We start from the raw sequence: 7,070 nt of genomic DNA, 5'->3' as shown, positions 1-7,070 counted from the left end.
GTCAAGTCAAATTTAGGAATCACCGAGACGGAAAAATCGACCAAACGATAAGTCGTTGCTAGGGCAAGATGGCTAGCACAGCTAGCCAAGGGCCACTGCCGCAAGGTAATGCTCAGTCGCAAGCTCAGCATGCCTAGCATGGCCAAGCATGCCTTGCGCGCATCGTAAGGTCAGCATGGCTGGTCGCGCTTGCTAGGCAAGGCAGCAGCCAACCCCGCACCATCTCAAGGCCAGCAGCAAGCATATGCTCGCTAAGCCTCGCGCATGGTCGCAGTAGCTAGCTGGGCGCAACCTAGCACAAGCATCGTAGTAGCTAGCTAGGCGCTGCCTAGCACAAGCAACGCAGCAGCAGCAGCACGCATTGCGTACGTGGCTTGCTGGCTATGCGTGCGTATATGCGGGTTGGCTGACAGGCCCAGCCATGGCGCTAGGCGCCAGCAAGGCTGCCTTGGCTGTCAAGGCAGGCCGCCAGCTAGCACAAGCTTGTTGGCTTGGTTTGTTGAGAGTTTTCTTGGGGAGTAAGGGGTGAATGGTCCCCCCATGTGGTCCTAACCTAACCACTTGCTCTCCCCTTGCCACTTGTCATTTATTGATTCATTTGGATATTTAATTTAATTTAGAATTAAATTAAATTCCATTTTGCATTTTTTCCAACTCTCCCACATTGATGGGAGATTTCAAGGGCTCTTTTCCCTATAAATACCAATCATTTGGCATTGGGAAGAGCACTTGAGTTGTGAACTTGAAGGGATATCTAGGAAGAGAAAACCTTCGTTCTAATACTCGAAGTTAAAATAATTGGTAAGGGCCGGGTCGGTTCGAGGAGCGAGGGTGTTAGCCGTCGGAGGTTCACGCATTTGCGAGACTCTACGCTTTCAAGTCCGAGCTCTAGTGGTTCACGCGTTTGTTAGGTTTCGTAGTGTCCGACACTACGCGGAATGAAACCCGCCCAAGACCCGCACACTAATTAATGTAACTAAACATGCAATCATATAATTAAACAACAAAAGAGAGAGAAAGAGAAAAACGATCTTACCCTAGACGCGTGCTTTGCTCGCTTACGAGCTCTTACTTGAAAGCTCTAGCTTCACAAGTGCGTAAGCCTCCGACGGCTCGCACCCTCGACCCGACCCGAGTGGTCTCTACCTCGAAGGTTAGTCAAGGCTAGACCAACAAAACACTAGAGTATTACGAACTTAAACGTTTTCTCACTTATAAGGAGATGCCTTATTGAGTTCAACTCAAGTGCTTTTTCCCAAATCCAAAACATGGGTATTTATAAGCAAGGGAGTCTTGATTTCCCATCTCCCTTCAACGTGGGAGAATTGCATTTTGCTCAATTTATTTTAATCCAAAAACAAATTAAAATGCAAATGAATTAACAAGCGCCAAGTGGCAAATGGTGAGCAAGGGTAGGTGAGGGCACTACTAGAAAATCCGCCTTTTTTAGACGCTTTTAAAGCGTTTGTTCGTCGCTAAAAAGCGTCGAAATTTATTTGTCCAAATTTAGAAAAGCGTCGAGAAAAAATGAGTCGAGAAATTGGTGTCACAAAAAAGCGTCGCAAATCTCGACACTTTTTTGTCCAAATTTTTATACGAAGCGTCGAAACTTGCAGTAGTTGACGCTATTTATTAATCTAGCGGCGCTTTTTTGTGTCTTGAATCTCAAAATTAGAGACGCTTTTTCGTGTCCATATTTCATATATTTGATGTTAAGTAATTTGACGACACTTTTGTCAGTCTATATTTTGGTTGTAAATGCTTTTTCTTGTCCATGTTCTCTATAAAATATCTAGAATATATTTACCAAAAAAACAAATTCACACTGAAACTAGTATTAATTACCAATATATACACAACAAAATTAGGCCAATTTTTTTGTTGCATAATATAAATATTACAGTACATGTATAATATCTCGTACTAATGAGTTCTCTATTACAAAGGATATGATTCCAACTTATACTTCATTCGTGACTAGTTGTAGTGGAACATATCAGCTAATATCATCACAAAAAACTTCTATCAATCTCTAGTTTAGCTGCTCCTTAGTCTGCTTGCAAGGGGGCATAAAGCAAAGCTCAACTTCTGACCAATCATTGTTGGCCTTGAAGTCACAACACACCCTTTGATGTTTCTGGATCATTGGCAGGAACTAGTGGTTTAGTGTGGCCTGGGATGACAAAAGCATATAAACTGTTTGAAGAAATCAAAATCACAACCGCATGAAAACTGCAATGAGCAAATGCAAAAGATACATTTCTTTTTAATGGAGAGAGGGAAGCTAGAGGGATAAGAGAGGGAAAATTGTAGTTTCACACCTGAAACTTCAGTAGGGCCAGACACTCATATCCAAGTTTGAGTTAACAAAGTTTTTGATAAACCTATATAAAGAAGACAGAAAACCGCACAGTTCAATAGAAAACGGTAGTTAAAATATAATAAATATCACTAGCTTCAGAGCAATCATAGGGGGGATGTTGCACTTAAACCTCTCTTACATGGAAAATCAATTCAAGGCATATTATTTATTTCTTACTTGAACATGTCATATATACATATAATGGACATGGGATTGCATCAACCAAATCAGCAGCCACCTCTTGCTCTTTTGACATCTTGCTAAAAAAATTTCCCCTCTTTACACCTGTTGCTGATAAATTGCCTTAGTGTATGTAACGAATCCTTCCCCTGTTAAGTGACTTCATATTCTGTAAAGCACCAAAATCAAGCATTTCAATGCAAGAACACAACCATAGTTCTTCTTTAATTAATAAATATATAATTAACTAGAGGAAAAATATACTAAAACAAATAAGAAAAGCCAGAGTATTCATTTCAGCAAGCCCACCCAACTCAACAAAACAACCCACACAATCGTCAAGTAAAAATAACAGCCCGCTGCGATAGAATCAAGTCAGCAAACCACAGAAATTTCCAGAAGGCATAACTCCTAGCACAAAATTCCAAATTGAGAAATTCTTGAGCTTAGATTGGATAACTTTTTGAGATCTATAACTTTTATGAAGGGACCCACCACGACTAGCAACAAGCTACGTATGAATTCAATTTTTACCTTGTGGGACCGATAAACAAACCTCAACCAGTGGCAGTCCACAGAGTAGTGACAATAATAACTCAAGAATAATTTTAGAGAACACCCATCATTCTACAATGAATATAAGAAAGAGTATGAGAGCAAAATAGCACACTCTAAATATGCCAGAGCTGAAATTTGAATAGGAAGATAAAAATATAAAAGAATACTAAAATGTAGTTGAGACTTATATAATCAAAAGTTTATATAATTCATTGTCGCACCCCACTAAACACCATACACCGAAAATGGGTGCAATGTTTAGCACTCAGAGACTATTAAAGTGCAAGTTGATGTGAATTTTTATCCATTTGATAGCAGCTTATTTGATCAACTTATTGATAACAGCTAGTTGCCATTGTAAAAGATACTAAAAGCCAGCAAGCATTGGAAAAGTCATATTTTTTTTCATTTTGAACATAATTTTGTAGGGGATTAAAACTTTCTTTTCTTGTAAATACACAAAACTGACATGTATTCTGTAAAGTGGTAAAAACCTTACATGTATCTTGTAGTGTGGTACAGCCAATGACTACACCTTAAGCTTCTCAAAGGTATTTCTTTTGACGAATGAATGTTTGGCCACATATCCATGTCAAGATCATTGACCATAGTGTGAGAGGCCACCTGAGCCAGAGATACCATTTACAAAAGAGAAAAAGATCAAATAATGTTGACTTTTAACTAAAAAATCGTAATACATACGGAATCAAAAACAATTAAACAAAGTAAAAACAATTTATCGAAAAGAGGCTATCAAACAAGTCTAAACTCATCATAATCGTGCTTCAAACGTAGAACAAAAAGCTAAATTTTCAGAATTGACATAAAATAGAAGCACAATGAAACATAATAATACTTTGTATACATGAAAAAAACCTTGAAATATCTAATGTCTATGAATCAAATATCTAAACAATACAGACAAAGCAAGTACTAACAGGAAGGTAAATTCATTAGGATTATTGTAATGAATAATTTCACGCAACCACTAATAGTGGGAAACAGACAAAAGAAGCCAAGTACAAAGGTCTTCCAAACTAATGTGACTCTATTATAAGGTTACAGAAGCTAGCAGCACAAGCAAACTTTGTAGAATAAGCACAACAAAAACAATCTTGTTCTCCCATTTTTTTATACTCCATAATAAAGATATATAGCCAGTTAATAATAGAAAGTAAGTTGTCTTAGAAAAATGAAAAAAATAATTGACATGGTAAAAAAGAAAAATTTAACAAATACATCATCCATGTTTAAGGGTAAAGAAAACCAAATAGACTATTCCTAAGCAATTAATAGTAGTAGTCATACTCAGACATGCTAAGAAAATAAATATAAATATGCAATCCAAATCTTGTATCTAGAAACTTAGCTTGAGTTGACCAAAAGTAGCAACATAATTCAGACAACATTGAGAATCAATCAATCATTACCATCATAACATATTCACAAGTAATCTAGATCTCTCAATTTGTAAAGAGATGCACGAAAGTCAAGTAAGATATGTAGGACAGTAATACAAGGTCTTCAATTCAATATCTTACTAGCATCTAAAAGAGAGAGATTATGCACCATGGGGCATTTTAGGATCAAATAGATAAACATGCAGAGCTTACTTGAACTAGGCACCACAACAACAGAGGTAACAAGTGCTATATGAACTGTCAATTTAGTTAAAACAGAAGTATTAATTGAACAAAATTAATGCAAATCAATATTACCAAAATTATGAAGCTGAGTATTTTAGAATCTAACACTAAATCTGAAATAATTCTGCAATTGAAAAAAAAAAAAAAAAAAAACTAACATCAAGAACTCTTCTTCCCAGAAAAATGAATTCATCTCAACTAGTTGCGAAATCACCAAGAATAAATCACATCAAAGCAAAAAAATAGAAATCAAAGTTTCATATCATTTTTATAAACTGCAAATCGCAAAGAGACATACATTCAGCAATTTTCGCCCTTTAGAGACCCGGCGATTCTACTGCACACCATTTTCCTAGAATATAATGAGAAGGTGATCTTCGGTTTCAAAAACCCCTTCTTTTTCTTCTATTCGAGGGCCAAACTCTGCTTTGGTCCAACCAATAACTCTGATAGAATGGAGTAACAAAATCAATGTCAAGTTTTACATGCCGTACAGAAATAGATCTAAACAAATGAAATTAGAAATCCAATAAATCACTAATGTGTATGAAAATATCTAGAAACTAATAGATTAAATTGTAGAAATAGAAATTAAACAAGATCTATAACCTAGGGTCTGAAAACGAGTAAAATTGGGTAATTGCAACTTGCAAGTATCAATTAAAATCACACAAAAAAGAAAGAAGCAATTTATATCTATTAAGAGTTAAAAATTAACAAAGATTCATGTAAAAATGTAACCTGTGAGGAGAACAAGAGCAATGGCTATCGCAAATCGAATTTGAATGCAAACCATCAAATCTGATAGTAAAACAATAATTTTCGGCATGATATATAAATTATTGTGATAGATTATGTGAAACGCGAGAAAGAGGATCTGAATTTTCACTCTGGGTCATCACTCCATGAATCTCTGTAAAGAACTCAGATCTAGTGAAGGAAAAAAGAAGATAGTAGTTTTCGAGGTGTTCGGATATGAGGAGTGGGAGGGTTTCCTGATGTTGGGCGATTTTTGTGGATGCGGTACAACTAATTAGGTTCACGTCCGGGCCACATGTTAGTGTCTCGACACTTTTTGCTGTCTAAAATTACTTTCCACGGTAAAAAGCGTCGAGGAAACGCGGACACCATAATGAGCTGTTGACGCCCTTGCTTTGGCGTCGAGGCTATAGTGTGAGAAAACACTCATTTTGTAGTAGTGGGACCACTAAGGGGAGGGGGGGACCAAAGCACCACTTGCTCCCCAAGCAAGGCCACCAAGACTGGTCCCCATTGATCGGATGCTGACATCACGCATGGCTGGCAGGCAACCTGGCTTGGCTGCCAAGGCTGCCCAGCTGGCGCCTAGCACCAAGGCTAGGTTGGTTGGCCAGCCTGCCATCGCATGTGCGCAGCAAGCAAACCATGCACGCATTGCGGGCTGCTGCTGCAATGCGTTGCGTGAGCTGCTGGCGAGAGTGCTGGGCGATACCCAGCTGTTGCGAGTGGCTGGTGCTGCTATGCTAGCAAGCACGCACAGCCACAGCACATGCACGCATAGCACGCTGCTTGCGATGCTGCGAGTTGTGTTGTACGAGTGCTAGCGATAGCCAACAGCTGCAATGATGCGAGTGGCTGGGTACGAGGCCTAGAATGCTAGCACGCATGGCGCGCCTGGTGCTAGCTTGCTTGCGGCCATTAGCACCAGCCCTTGCAAGCAAGCTCGGCCTAGCACGCAATGCATGCTAGGCTTGCGGCATGCCTTGCGATGCGGTTGGTAGCTTAGGCTTAGCTTAACACTCACATGGCTAGGCCAATGTGAGGCTACGGCCTAGCTCGAACTTGTCGTTTGCTTGATTTCACGTCTTGTCGAATTCTGAAATTCGACTCGACTTACGACGCTCGGTTTCGACGCTCAAAGCTCGATATCCTACGTCTTTGTTCGTAATACTCTTTTGACTCATCTAATCCTTCGGATTGATTCTTCGTCTCAAATCAGTTATTCGTTTGGGGTGCGACCCAAAGGGTTCAGTCAGGATTAAGCTGTAATATCAATTACACATTAATATTACTGATCGGAAGCGGCCTCCACCTAGGCAATCCGATCACTTGACCTCACTGAATTATTAGCTTTCTAATAATTCCGAACCCTCTATCGGAATAATACACTTGTTGGAAGGGCACCATTCCTTTCAATCTCCCACTTGTCCTTCCGGACAAGTGTGCAGTTAGTGTATAACCCATTTCCTATGTCACTTAATGTCTCTTCATTAACTATAAGGTAAGATTCTTCGTCATCCTTATTGCGTTCAGATTTATTTCTTGATTTCCGAGTTCAACTGTCA

The 7,070-nt window shown here is 39.1% G+C and overlaps 1 long non-coding RNA gene across 2 annotated transcripts; it reads right to left on the bottom strand.

Annotated features, from left to right (window-relative positions):
• Nucleotides 1-1,819: 1,819 nt before the first annotated feature.
• On the bottom strand, nt 1,820-5,877 carry LOC110685205. 2 transcript variants are annotated; one of them, XR_002503959.1, is made up of 5 exons: nt 5,488-5,877; nt 5,045-5,192; nt 3,600-3,724; nt 3,077-3,169; nt 1,820-2,711 (listed from the first exon to the last, which is right to left on the bottom strand). It is a non-coding gene; the product is annotated as an uncharacterized LOC110685205 (long non-coding RNA). The 2 variants fall into 2 exon arrangements; XR_002503958.1 differs by lacking the exon at nt 3,077-3,169 and having other exon boundaries at nt 5,488-5,861.
• Between the last annotated feature and the right edge of the window lie 1,193 nt (nt 5,878-7,070).

This window comes from Chenopodium quinoa, unplaced genomic scaffold, assembly GCF_001683475.1.
Source record: "Chenopodium quinoa cultivar QQ74 unplaced genomic scaffold, ASM168347v1, whole genome shotgun sequence".
Taxonomy (NCBI): Eukaryota; Viridiplantae; Streptophyta; class Magnoliopsida; order Caryophyllales; family Amaranthaceae; genus Chenopodium; species Chenopodium quinoa.
This window is presented reverse-complemented; position numbering and strand designations above follow the sequence as displayed.